General features: G+C 34.8%; 1 long non-coding RNA gene across 1 annotated transcript; it reads left to right on the top strand.

Annotated features, from left to right (window-relative positions):
• Positions 1-563: 563 nt before the first annotated feature.
• Positions 564-3101, top strand: LOC114268363 (uncharacterized). Its single transcript, XR_014350213.1, has 3 exons — positions 564-677; positions 1418-1462; positions 3028-3101. It is a non-coding gene; the product is annotated as an uncharacterized LOC114268363 (long non-coding RNA).
• Positions 3102-15570: the final 12469 nt, after the last annotated feature.

Here is a 15570-nt window from a genome sequence, read left to right as displayed (position 1 = left end):
CAGTATCTTGTGTGTAAACTAGGTATAGGTAAGAGACTGCTCGAACGGTTAGGTTGTGTAAAGACCCCAAAATGCATATAAGAAATCATTGGTATGTAACTATGAGATGAGGTGTTTTAATTTAATTATATCTTTTCGAATTGAAGCATTATCTATTGAGTTACGGATTTAAAATTGAAATTACTGACCTATATGGGTTCAGAAATCAAAATTAAGTACTTGGATATGGTAATGGGAATTTTTGGAACTATTTGAGACAATTAATTGGAAATCTAATTTGTCTGATTCGTTAATGCACGTTTGGGTAGTTAACTTTATGCTGCAAATTGAAGGCATTAGAGTCTTCAGAAACTAGAACAGGGGACATATTTATGATCCTCATAATTTTTAGAGTTATCTGGGAAATTTAATTGAAATTTGATTTCGTACGAATCGTAAGGCCACGTTTGGCTCTCTCTATTGTGTTATGTTGGTGTGTATGTGTATACTTATATTATGGGTGCCTTATGAGTGGATGGACTCATCTTTTAGAATCAAAAAAAAATATCTAGAGGAAAGGGGGAGCCACGTGAGAGAGGGAGAGATAGAGGACTCAAGGAGAAGAAGGAAGGAAGAGCTTGAGAATGAAGAGGAAAGATGGGAAAATTGATGGAATTACTTCAAGAGATTGGCTCTAGGTATGTGAAATCAACTTAACCCCTTAAGATTGATCTATTACTAGTTTAAATTCATGATCTCAAATGAAGAGAAACCACCTAATTGAGTTGGGGTTGATAGATATAAGTTTAGATGAACTCTTTTCATGAATTGAACCTTGATTCCTTAAGAGTTGGTTAATTGAAGAATTAAAGTCATTATATTTGTTTATTTTGAGGTTATGATGTTTGATGGAGAATAATAACGTGAAATTGGTCATGTATTAAAGGGTTTTGGGCTTTGATTTACATGTAATTAAGGTTTGATTTTGAAAATGAGAAGTCCCAAATTTTCAGCCATTTTCGGACTGCAAACTGTCCAGGGCCGCACGTGCGGCACTGTTTCCCCGCACGTGCGGAGACAGCTCTGTCCAGCTAACTTTGAACAAGCATATCTTTTGCATCCGGACTCCGTTTTGAGTAATTCTTGAGCCTAAAATCAAGCCCCGGAAGTCTAGTTTCCAATGGTGGTGGTCTCACTTCCAAATTCTAAATAAAAAAAAATAGTTATGCCCAAATTAGTGACGACTATTCACTTTCTGTTTACCGGTTTATACCGTTTTTTCGTCTGAACCTTTCTCCTATCGATTCCTCTTATCGTATGAGGCATGGATTTTAACCTATGGAGGACTAATGAGTCTAGAACCACCATAGCTATTGAGTGAAGAATAAAAAGAGATTGGTTTTATTCTCATAATCTGTTATATGCATTGTGTTTGTAGGTCAAGACGAGGACATCGTTCCACCGCTATCAGAGACCTACCGCTGTGAGTAGTAGTACTATAGTTGCACGTTCAAGTATTGTTAATGATTCTCATTGTTAACATTCTGTCCCTTGCAAGTAATTAAGTTAACAATATGTTGATTGGAAAATCTAGAGGCATTATTGAGCAGTCCATTCTGTTTACTGTTGACAATGAATACTAACTTTCTGTTATTTGCAAGATAGCTATAGTGATTCATGATGAACAAATAGAACGTATGAGGATTATGGAACTATGGTATTCCGGTATCTCTGGAATCATTCAATCGGTAAAATATGTTTACCTTTCGTTAATAATTATCAAGAACGTCCTGTTAAACTTAAGTTAACTGCATTAACGCATGTGAATGATGCAATGGTTACCATTACTACTCTGTTAATTGCAGGTCAACCATGTTAACATATATGAACGATTAAACAAAGGTGTATGTTACTGATTAATAGCTCAAGTGAACCATGTCATTTCTTAATGAATAAAGAGAATTTGTGTTCATCTTCGAAGAATCAGAATAATTGGAAAGTTATGTGAATCCATATGAATTTGAAGTTATTTTGTTGTATTACATATGAACTCGAAGTTATTCAGAATCTACGACATGAACGCAAAAGTTTAACATCATTATGTGACCCACATAAGAATGTGAATTATTCTATTTTGTTAAGCGCACGGTAATGACATGATATACCAAGAAATGCTCTATTTTATGATATGTGACGCTATGAATTAATGAATAATTATCCATATATGTAAAAGTATTCATGGCATCCTTAGCACAAGGCCCTTACCCGGGGGTAATAATACCGTGGTCTTATGGCCCTTGCCCGGGGGTAATAATACCGTGGTTCAAGTATGTTACAAGATATCTCTTGCTACCGACGGTCTTGTACGGGTGGGTTATGTTTTGCCATCGACGGTCTTGTACGGATGGTACTACCGACGGTCTTGTACGGATGGTACCACCGACGGTCTTGTACGAGTGGGTTATGATCAAGCATGAACTCTAATTTCTATTTCTGATTCAGGCATAAGTAAGAATATGTATGAATATGTTTCTATTTATCCGTTCCGTTTATGCTATGTTATAACATGATATGAATTGATTGGTCTTTAAGACCTAATGATTTCTGGTATGGAACAAAGTGTTGTACGGAACTAAGTGCTGCAATGCGAGTCACCTCTAGAATCCGTACGAGCCACCTCTTGAGTCCATACATATGTTCAAGAGCTTAATGACAACTTTTCAAGGGCTTCATGCCAAATGTACAAGGGCTATATGCCAACATGTTTAAGGGCTTCATGCCATATGTTCAAGGGCTATATGCCAACATGTGTAAAAGCTTAATGTTAATATGTTCAAGGGCTATCGCCAATCCATTCAAATGCTTAAAGCCATTATGTTTCAAGATTGGGCCTAAGGCCGTTCTGAAATTAGTACAGAATCAGATTAATTATATGATCTCCGCATTTACATACGCATTGATATGTATTATGATTAAGTTGAATATTGAATCATTTATATACTATTATTCACTGAGCTTCACTCACTTTGTGTTATGTCTATTCTGTAGGTAATTACTTTGGGAGTCCGTCTTAACCCTTGATGCTTACCCTTCAATGGTCAACCTCAGTATGCCCAGACTCCCAAACCAAGCCCATGCATTTATGTGAAGTTTTGTTAAGATTTTGGCGTGCACTTTAATTATTTACTTAAGGTTAAAATGTAAGTATATACCCCCTTTCTTTACCAATGTTCGGATATACGCTTATTTATATGTATGGGTATGTATATAGATAAATGGCTCTCACGTATGTGATCCTGACATGTTAGTTTTAGCTCAATGGATGTTATTCTATGTTACTTTGTAATATTAAATGCTTCCGTTCAGGCCCCGTATATTATGTATATCAGGTCATGTGTCCATATCTGCATAGGTCATGCCCAAACTTTTAGGGGCGAGTTTGGGGCGTGACAGGTTGTCACTCAGGCGAAGATGTGTTGCTCCTAATATATTCACTGCAGGTCTGTAAAATTTCTAGAACCTTGTGTTTACCGCTGGAATGGTGGAATGATTGCTTAAGCAGTATGTTCGAATTAGTGTTCACCACTCCAGCAGTAAAATGATTGCTCGAGCAGTCTGTTCGGGACAGCAGATTTAAAAGTCAAGCTAGCTCATTTTTCTCTCACATTCTCATATTTTTAGATCAAACACCCATTTCCAAAACAATAGCCCTAAAACACTTGATTTCTCATGATTTTACCCAAAATCTACCCTAGAACTTCCAAGGAGGTCAAAGAGTAAGCTTAGCTCGAAAGTTCTACCAATTGTTTTGCGATTTCTTGAAGCATTAAGTTGCGTTATCATCTTTTGCCTTCACACTTGGGGTAGGGGTACTCTTAACTTAATATGTCATTGATTTGGGACGCATAGGTGTTATTTTCTTGGTTATATAGATAGGTGAGAGGATTTTTGTTATATTAGTGGATTAAGGAATAAAAACGGGTTATACTCCATGTTTTGGAAAATTTTCTGTATATCCTTGTTGTTTATTGTTATCAGTGATGAATATTGACCCTTTATGTACAAAGGAGGGGAAAGCCCCAATTTTTCCAAAACCCTAGTTTTCAAATTTGATTTAATGAAAGGTTTGACCCAGATTGACTCTTGAACCATGAAATTGGATGAATAATCTTAACAATGATGTTGGATATGAGATTTTGGAACTATCATAGACATATGTATATGTTAATTGATAAATGTAAGATTATGGAATTGAAGAATATTGTTGTTTATATTATGTATTGTTGTAAAGTGGACAAACCATAGGAAATTGGGATTTAGAAATTCATGCATCATGTGTATCACATATTTTCTTTGTGATTTAAATTGTGGATGTTGGAAAGTGTTGGAGGGGGTCAATAGTGTATGAGTCCGAATAGTGACTCGGGTTTTAGAAATGAGATGTGTATTGTATATTGGTACACACACAAGGAGTCAAAGTGTCCAATTGTCCTGTCTTGAGCATATCACCGGACGAATGAAGGAAAATGTTTTAAGGTGTCCACGAGCCTGTCATTTTTAGAGTCGACAAATATGAAAAAGAACGATTTTGGGTGCTCAACACCCCACCACTGCTAGAGTCAACGAATGTGCAATTATTTTCTATATAAATAAATAAATATATATATATATATATATGTTGTGGCTCTTGCTTGTGAAGTCATAGTGTATTTACACCTTGTGGATTGGTTAAGATATGTTTCTAACATTATGTACTTGGCATCATGGTTTCAAGAAGAAAAAGACTTGAGGCCTCATTTGGCAAGTGGCTTTTTTAGCCAAAAAGTCAATAAAAAAACTAAAAAGCCAACAACCTATACTAAAAAGTTAAAGATTCTCTTTTCTCTCTACTTTTTGCACATCTTTTCGTAAAAATCAAAAAGTTATCCCAAACATACTATTTTTTTTTACTTCATATTTTAGCCAAAAAGGCAAAAAGTTACTTAAAAAGCTTGTTCCCAAACGAGAATAATTATATATCATGTGAATGGTATTTCCTACTAGGCAATAGCTCACCCCAAAAGTAACAACCTTTCAAGAAATGATGTGGTAATTCAACCAAAGTAATTTTGATATTAGGTGTATTTTTGGATGGGGGCACGAAGGCTCTTTGATTACTAAATGTTAAAGTTCCGGGGGCAATATTGTGATTTGGGACAGAAGTCCAACTTTTGTGCAACCAAGGGAAACACTTGTGAAGGTGTACGCTATGAAGGCATTTTGTTCTATAATCTCTAGCTGCTTGAACTGTTAAGATGTTTTATGAATGTAACTGAGCAATGGTGTACTCACTTGAATAGTTCAACGAGAAAGAGATTACTTTTGAAGCATGAAATGTACAATTCAATAATTTATTTTATTTAAGTCAAATATACTCATTATAACAATACTATAATTTGAGAATATATTTTCAGAGCATTATATGGCCGGTTTGAATAATGAATTTGTTTCATTGATGCTAGACCCTTTGTTATGCCCCCCTCCTTGGGTATTTATAATTGCTGCTAGTAGTAGTTATTCAGTCTTGCTTTCTCTGCTGACATTCTATGGTGGCCTGCCACATAACCCATAATCTTCCACTTAAAATTGACCACTTGTTACATTTGAGGATAGTTGGTCTTGAATTATTGCATGTTATCCTGTATTCTCTCTTCTATATCACCACTAACCCACAATCTCAGTTAATTCATTCCTGACTGGCCTGTTGTATCTTTATGATAGCTTGTCACGTGTCCCATGATCTTTAACCATTATTGTCACGACCCCATTCCGCCCCTAGTAGAATGGTGCCATGATAGCCAGTAATCCGAGATTATCGAAAGCCAACTTTCAAAATTCACACACAATCAGAGTATTACGTATGGGGCTAACATGTACGGAAGCAATATATACAAATGTAATTAGTCCATAAGAGCAGTGCATAAGTTAAATGGAATGGCATACATCTTTACGTAGCTTTAATACAACAAAATGAAGTACAAAAATACATCTTGACCGAAAGGCTTCTCAGCCATCAAATACAAAATACAATAAAGTACAACTAAGAAGCATAATCTTCAAGATGCTGAAAAAGTGCAAAATCCAAAACAAGTAACAAGTACATCTAGGCGTCACCGCCGTCCTGCTCGTCACCTACATATATATGTAGAAAGGGGTGAGCTTGGATACTCAGTGAATGGTACAAATAATAAAGGGGTTTACATGAATGATATCCGAACTCTTCATCAAATCAAGGCATAACACATCTTGTACAAAATCCAAGGGCAAATCAAGTTTATCTAACAAATCTTTCAAGTCTCAACAATTAAAGTCTTTCGAGTTCCAAGGGATGACATTAACAAAGGTTGTGCTACAAGTGCTTATAGTCCCCTAGCACGTACGGACTCTTCAAGATTATGCTACAAATGCTTATAGTCCCCTAGCACGTACAGACTTTTCAAGATTGTGCTACAAATGCTTATAGTCCCCTAGCACGTACGGACTTTTCAAGATTGTTAAAACCAAAGCTAATACTTGATACACCAAAATAGGGATAGTCATTCATGCTTAACAAAATACTTTTTCCAAAACAAGCAAGGCAAAACTTTATCAAAACTTAATAACATAACTTTATTAAGAATACCACTCACATAGTTCTTCAAACGTCGGGGCTACAGGCAAGGATCCAAGTCCTACAAGAACATAACAAATCCCATTGAATGCACTATCAAACAAGCTTTACATGAATGCAAGTGACCTCGGCATTCTTTCAAAACTAAGGCGATCCAAAACAAAACACTGTTCCTCATCTCGGGAAAACATAATGGGCACCAACCAGATCTTGGCGGAGGTCCCACACCTCCTTGCCGAGGTGTGGTCCCGACGGCCACATCCAATGAAATGAAGTCGGGAAAAACTGGGTTCCCTTTTCTTGAAAAATATGAACATGAAGAACATGGATGCGAAGATCATACCTTATCATTACAAAATCTGAGATTTCATGATATGAATTCAAAAACATGGACCTGGGTACCCATACTCGAAGATTTTATGAAAACAAACACAAAAACATGAATCTCGATGCAAGTTTTTGGATCAACCAAGGCTTTTTCTTCAAGAACACATGAACATTATTTTCTCTTTCTAAAACCAAACTTTAAATCGATGCATGGCTTGCAGATCAGGTTCGATCATGCAATGCAGCTAGATGATCAATAAGAACAACAAGAGTAGATTAAGATTCTAACCTCATGACACGAATCTAACGGCTCAAGGTGTGAAGATTAAGCTTGGAAAATCTATCCCTCCTCTAAGAACTCCTTCTCCCTCTTCTAGGGCTTCTCTCTCCTCAAGAACAAAGACATATAGGAAATGATAAATTTCTAGGTCTGCTGGCTGACTTAACACTCAGCTGGGACAAGTGACACTACCGGGTTGGTTCTCCTCAAAAAGGTGGCTGAGCGAAAAGACAAGACTATGACAAAGTGTGTTCAACAAGCAAGATGACATGGGCACTCCGGCGGGTAATGGTTTCGGCTAAAAACAAGACATCGGCAAGTAGGGGAACAATGATCTCGGCTAGGAAGGACAACACTTGACTAAGCTGCGCCACACCTTGGCCTAGATGTGCCACACCTCGGTCTAGGTCATACCACTCCAGGACAAGATCACTTAGGTGCAAAGGTAACATCTCGGCCTAGATAATACACATCTCGGCCTTGGTGATGAACACCTCGGCCTAGATAATGACATCTCGGTCAATATGTCAGGACGAATGTGGAGGTCAAACAAAGTGGTTCCAAGATAATTCTAGACTGAAGATGACCTCGGCTAAACTCACACCAAGCAAGGTACAAAACATGCGAGAAACACTTAAGCAAGACAAATCAAGGTTTGCAAAGATGCAATATATCAAGACAAGATCATGTAATATATGCAAGCATGACTAGGGTGGAGTGAGGGTCGTTACAATTATTGTAGCTTTCTTTTCGTGCTCCTTTCGGATACGACTAGCCCTACAATTCGAACTCCCGTGGTTCTGAATCTAGTTTCGAAGTTGATTATTACCAAAAATGGAACTCTTTACATAGAAACTAAGTAAAGAAAGTTATCGACTCAAATGACTCGGTGTCTAAAGCCTAAACAACTGAAGCCATGATGACGTACAACACAACAAACAAAGTATTTAAATCATAAACTAATTAAATGAATTAGAACAGCCCTAAACAACCTCTAAAACATAAAAAATAGTACCTAAAAGTATGTTTAAAAGAGTACAAAACATAGCCAAAAACAAAGAGATGCAAAACTTGTAAACAAGACCAAGGAGGGGTGGCTAACCTCTCCACTTTTTGGACTTCTAAACCAATTTTTTTTTTTTATCCCTTTTAAACTCTGAAAATTAGTTTGTAAGCCAAGAAAAATAGTGGTAAAACAAAGGGAATGAACTATGAAATAAGGTGCAAAAAATGGTGTTAAGCCTCTCTACCTTGGGTAGCTATTCAACCCCAAGTTCCAACACTTAAAATGGATCCAAAGCAGTATAAAAACACAAGAACAAGATGAAAAAGGATTGAAATGAAAGCAAGGAGAAAGGTGACAAGCTTATACCTCTTGAAGAGAGCAAGCTTTGGTTGTAAACCAAACTTGATCCTAGCACACTCTCAAGGTTGAATTATGATTCTTAAGACTCAATCCAAGCTCCAAGGTTCAGCTCTAAGGGTGTATATGGCGTATAGATATAGCTCAAAGGTGATATAACATCACAAAGCTAGTTTGCTAAGGAAGAAGGAGCTCTCAAAGGTGTTTTTGCTTCTTTGAAATTTTTCTAACCTTTAAAACAGAGATATATGCTCGTATTTATAGAATTTGAGCCAAATAATTCACAAATAGCTTCAAAAATAGACAGTTGGCAGATTCCTGCCAAGAACAGTGTTTCTCGCCCAAAAGGCACGACCGGACCCCAATAAGGCATGGCTGGGCCCTAATGTGGGTCCCTTGTTCCTCTATTTCAAGCTCAGTATATGTTAGCATGGTGCTAAAAAATGAATTTTTGTGGTATATAGGTATAGAAACAGCCTGCGTATTTTAAGATATTTTAGAGCTAAAAACTGGATTCTTTCTTTGAGAATTCGAAACATTGACAACGTAACTTTCATCATCGAATGCTCAGAATAAAGCACCTAAGTCTCGCAGGCGGTCAAAAATGGGGTGTCTACAATTATCAACCCACTTCCTACATTTTCTGGTGATTTTCTACTATGGATAAACCATCTATAACCTTGATTAAAAGTCTGTGATATTGAAATGCCTTAAATCATTGTTATGTTCTTTTAGGAGTTATCCTACCAGTGCAGGATATTATATTAGTTGAGATCACAAGAGTAACCACCAAAAAATCTTGAAATATGGACATGTAGTGTGCATCATAGTTGGATCATTGTTGCACATCTGTAAATGTTTGACAATTGTCCTGAGAGAAAATAGAGATAATATCTCAAACTCCTTCCTGAAAATCAAGAGCCCATAACTGTTTCTCTTGTTCGCTATGGATATATCAATGCGTAATCACAAAAGGTTAACTCGATCAAAAGTTAGGCCCAAAAGATTGACCCCATACAACTTTTTTTGGATCTTCATGCCACATGGCGACCTCCTATTGGCCTTGCCAAATTGGGTACAAACACATTGCTAGAAGTCAATGCAATTTCAATACCACTGCTAAAATTCACTGAGTGAAATTTCCCAATGAAATTTTATTGTTTTTAAAATAGTAAAATTTTGAAAAATAATAATTTCAAAATTAAAGGCCAATTGCGAATTTGGGAACGTTGCTTCAAATTTAGTAACAAAAATTCTAATTAAGATTTTCAAAAGTAATAAAATTAAAAGCTTTTGTTCTAAAAAGACAGAAATTTCGTTAGTTTTAAGCAAAAATAAGGAATAAATTATTATTGATTGTATTTGTATTAATAGGCTAAAAATAGAAAAATAGGCTTGGCAGACTCATTAAACACAATAAAATAGAGATCAAGGGGTGGGGTGGGGTGGGGTGCGGTGGGGTGGGGGTGACAACCTAAATGCGATTAGATCTAAAAATAAAAGGACATATGTTCAGCTGAACATGTTCATTTTTTTCGTCTTCGTTCTTTTTTTTTCCCTCTTCAATCAATTTCAATCACAACTCTTACTTTGTACTAAGTAGTACTACAATTGGTACTAGTATTAAAAATATGTGTAGAAATTAAATGCATGTGAGAATTTAAAAAAAAATAAAAAATTATCAATAGATGGAGGAATACAAGTGACACTTGCACCTCCATAACCTTTTATTTGCATGTAACCTCAGGTACACTTGCACCTCTCATGTGTTTGTAATTTTTTTCTCAACTCCCACCCGCATGTAGTTTTCCAAAAAAATATTTAAGTTCATGATGCAATAGAACACAATATAACAAACTATAATATAGGAAAATGGTCGGTTGTGTAATGTATACCGCATGTAACCCTAACATAAAATTATATAAATTTTTATGAACTCATAAATAATCTCATAAAAATACGTAAATTAAATATAAATTCGCGTAAGCTTGTATTACTAATTTTTGGAGTTGGCATCACAAATTTGTTTCAATTATTAAATTAATAGAAAGTGTCCAAAATAATTAGAAATTAATTGAGGTATTAATGAGTGGAAATGATAGCATCAACCAACATTAATTGAATTCGTTGAAACTTGTCAGTTTCACAATGAAGCGTGGTATATGCAAATCTTGATAGCTACTTCACACTATTATTAACCAAATGAGCTCAATTACTCACCCCAGTATGATTTTAGTTAGGAGATCAAGGGATCAATCTTATTAAATGTAATTTATAGTTTTTCTTCTATTATAGGGTTGCAAGAATTTGTAATTTCTCTCCTATTATAAGGATCTTTGTTGTATTATTATTATTATTATTATTATTATTATTATTATATGTCACTTGATAGAACTTATTTTAATCTAGATCTAAGGGAAAAAGGAAAATGGATCATACCCAATGCTCTACATAGGACTTGAACTTACAACATCCATTCCCTCTGAGGCTAGAGAATGTACTACTGTGGCACAAAGTTATGAGTTTGTAGCTTGTTCTTCCCTGATATGAAATTCTTTCTTGGGCTTTTATGGTTGTTATACTATAATAATTGTGATATAATTCTCTTTATATTATAAATAATATCTTATTGATTGAAAAAAAAAATTACAAAATAAAGTTATGTTCCTTCAAGTCACAACTTATGTTTGCGTTTCATGTATTTGTAATTATTTTTTTCGCTTCTCACTCATTTGTTATTCTCCCAATAAAATATGGCACTCGTTGGATCAGAATTTTTTTTGGATTTTTTTTTTCACCTAATTAAGGCAGATAATCTATACTATATATTAAGCAAAAGGGGACTTTTAACCCTAAGTCTTGTGTGAGCTCCAATCTCCCAATCTAAATTTCCTGATTTTTTGATTTAAAAAAAAATCTTAGCATTTATTAACTTCTCCCAACTCCCAAATCTTACCATCATAATAACATTTTAATGCATTAAGAACAAGCATAAAAAAAATTCTTTGTAATCCAAACACATATGAATTCCTTGAAAAGTCCTAACATATATGATTATTATCCATCATAATAATACTTTAATGTATTAAGAGCAAGCATAAAAAAAATTTCTTAAAAAGTCCAACACATGATTATTATCAAAATATTAAATTTTAATATAATATAATAATAAAAAAAGACATTTAATTCCTTGAAAGTCTAACACATATGATTATTATCAAAATATTAAACTTTAATATAATATAAAAAAGAAAAAAGATAAGACATTTAAAAAAAAAATATTTAAAAATCACAATTCACATATATAGATAATTGTAAACACAATCCGTGCATAGTACGGGTGATATGCTAGTATTAATAACTCTAATTGACTTAACAATGAGATTTATAAGTTTGGCCAGCAGGTTCCATTAGAACCACATGTACATTGTTGTACTATTGTTTTCAAAAAAAATAATTTTGACTACTCAAAATTAGTGTGAAAGCAATGTAGTTCAACAACTATTTCAGCAACTATTTATGACCACTCAAAATTGGTGGGAAAGCAATGTAGTTCAACAACTATTTATCACCACTCAAAATTGGTGTAGTGTTTTTAGTCAATAAATCCAAATTGTTTCAAGAAGCAAGTCAACTTGTGGAAAATTGTTCTACTTTCTCTATCCTTTATTAATTGAAAGGTGCTGGTTTGCTAAGGTGGCACTACAAGAAATAACACATTTGTCGCTTAAAAAATTAGTCACTAAAAGTTCATTTTCAGTCAGTAAAAGGTGCTGTTTGGTGTAGCTGTTAAAACAGGTTATACATTATAGCTTAACAGATTATAGATTATGACTTTAATCAGAAGTTGTTAATCTGTTTGGTATAGATGTTGGATTATAGATTTAAGTTGCTGAGTAGTGTTTGTTAAATAAGCTGTGAAGTAGTTTTTTCAATTAATTTTATTTTTTATTATTCACTATTTGTCTACATTTTTCATAAAAAATAATAATAATATTTAATAGCCCATTTGGGTCTTTTTCTATTTTTTAAAAAATAAAAAATAAAAAAATCTAAGAGTATAACCGTGAATTAACATGTCCACAGCAGACGCTGATAATCAGAAGCAAGGGGTGAACAGCTTCTCAGAATCAGCTTTTTTGACTTAAAATAAGTTGTTACAATCAGAAACTGTTTGAAATAAGTTTAACCAAACAGTCTAAAATAATTTTTTAAAAGCCAGAAGTCATAAGTTGGCTTAAAAAAGCTCCACCAAACACCCCTAAAGTTATCCGAGATCAATTTTTTTGGTCGCTACTTTGGTCGCCAGTTGAGGGTCGGCAAAAGTAATTCGCGACCAAAATTTTTGTTGGTCGGAAAAAGTTTGATTTGCTGACTAAATTTTTTATCGCTAAATATATCATTATTGCGACTAATCCATTTTGTCGCTAAATACTTTGGTCGCGAAAAGTGATATTTTCCCAACCAAATAACTTAGTCGCCAATTGTCACATTCCACGACCAAACAAATTAGTCGCCAAAAATCGAGGAATCGCCGACTAACAGTTTAGTCGCCAAAAGGTGAGGAATTGCCGACCAATGGATTTAGTTGCAAAAGTGTAGAATTTGCAGACCAATTTTTTAGTCGCCAAATTTCTCTCTCTTTTTTTTTTTTTTTTTTGGTGGAACAATCAATTTTTGTTTATAAACATTCAATCCAACATCGAAGAAAATTCATTCAACCCAACCACATTGTAGTCTTCATGATTAGACTTTGTTTTCAAAATGTAATAAGATAACACATTGTAGTCTTCATGATTTAAGATAGAGAAAGTGACAAGGAGTGATATCTACTAGTGTTTCCACAAGTATAGTCAGACAAGCGGAAAAAGCTGCAACAAAATAGAGGTAGAGCTGGCTAGCCCAGTTTGACAACTTATTGCCCTTCACATGATTGTTATTTGTGTTGTTTTTTCTCAGTGAAATTTAATTTACCAAAAATAATAAAAAAATTGGAACACAAATTCAGAGGATGCATAACTATTTGATATCAATCAAGTAGAGAATTGTTTTATTTCTAAAAGGATAGGGCAAGACCCTTAAGAGCATACCATTTCCACACAGCACTTCATAAGCATTGCTAAACAATTTATCATCAACAAAATTGATTTCTAGAACAAGATAAGCAAAGGCTTTGAAAAAGATGGCACATAGAAGAAGATAGTGAACGAACTTCATCACGGTTTGAGGAGAGTCAAATATACACAGCCTTAACCCCTGCAAATTCCTGAAGGGTCTGGCTTTTCACTAGATGAAATATCAAAGAAAACGGTCAAGCAAATACTTTTGTCAAGGCCACACATCTTCCAGGATGTAGTGTTTCCCTGTCCTATAACTGTATTGGCAACAGCAGGTCCTTTCTGCAAGGCTTACCGTAATTAGTACCAACCTTACAAATAAGATTTAATCCAAATTCTGCTAAGCAGTCAAGTAGAGAATAGCTGTTTGATTACAGGTACATGATCTTCATCCTAAAGAAAATCAGACAGATAATATCAAATGAACCAACCTTCTCCAAAGATGTGCAAGGTCCAATGATCCCTTGAATTTTAATATCCTTTGAACATTTGATCTCGAGTGTGCCACTGGAAGAAACAAATCAGTATTGAGTTTATTTATTTATTTATTTTGATAATACAAATCAGTATTGAGTTTATAAAGCCTAAACGTAATCCAACATCAAAGTTAAAGGAATTCAAGCGAAAAGTAACAGAAACAAAATGTCTAATTCCACATATGCATAAACACATAATGCACAGAATAAAGTGTTGGGTTGGGTTTCCCTCCTATGTGGAGGATGGCCCAAAACATTTAGTAAAACCCATGTGAGTTCCAAAGCCCACATGGAGAGGTTATGTTTTTGAAAATATTTGGCCCATGAGTGTAGTATGACAAACCCTTTCTCTGTAACACAGAAAAAGAGACGTAGCAGCAGCCACCAAAACAGAGAGGAGAGGAGAAATTATGTCCAGCAGTGATCAAGCTATACGATCAACAAGCATCTGTGGTCCGATTGAGCTGAAATTTGGTAGGCGAGTTCACAACTCAAGACTCTATATTCTGACGGTGGAGATCAGATTTGGAGTATTCTACTGCTGGTTTTTGGCCCGTGAACAGCACCCATTTTTTGTGAGATTTTTCCTAAACTTTGTATTTTGATCTTTGGTTGGCAAGGAAGCTTATTTGTAAGTTGTTCTTGATTGTTTCCCTCTAGTTCTATCTAGAGAGAATTCTTGTATACCCATTATTTGTTGATAGTGGAGATATTTGGTGGACTACAGTCCCGTGGTTTTTCCTTTCCACATCGGGAAGGTTTTCCACGTTAAAAATTGGTGTTGCCTTGTTGTGTGATTGTTGGATCATCGTTTTCAGATATATTTTTCAGAATATATTGTGCTCTATTAAATTGTTTCCTAATAGGTTCACACAAAGAGGGAGAATAAACTACTTTCGCTATTTGTGTGCCAGATTCGGATATTTCGAATTGGTTTTTTGTTTTGTTTTCTCCCAACATAGTGGTATTAGAGCTTGGTTCATATTGTTGTGTATCTTGTGTTGAATAATGGAAGCAAATTTGAGTAGAATTGTTACTTTGAATGGTTCTAATTATCACACATGGAAAGGAAATATGGAAGACCCCCTTCATGTGAAGCAATTTCATCTACCGGTATTTGCTACTGAAAAACTAGAAAATAAATCTGATGAAGAATGGACATTACTACATCGACAAGTTTGTGGGTATATTAGCCAATGGGTGGATGATAATGTTTTGAATCATATTAGTGGAGAGACACATGCACGTACACTTTGGAACAAATTTGAACAATTGTATGCTCGGAAGACTGGAAACAATAAAATGTTTCTAATAAAGCAATTGATGACCCTGAGATACCAAGATGGAACCCCATTGACAGATCACTTGAACACTTTTCA

This window comes from Camellia sinensis, chromosome 14 (genome assembly GCF_055761805.1).
Source record: "Camellia sinensis isolate YWXY chromosome 14, ASM5576180v1, whole genome shotgun sequence".
Taxonomy (NCBI): domain Eukaryota; kingdom Viridiplantae; phylum Streptophyta; class Magnoliopsida; order Ericales; family Theaceae; genus Camellia; species Camellia sinensis.
The sequence above is the reverse complement of the archived record's forward strand: the minus strand, read 5'-3'. Positions and strand labels throughout refer to the sequence as shown.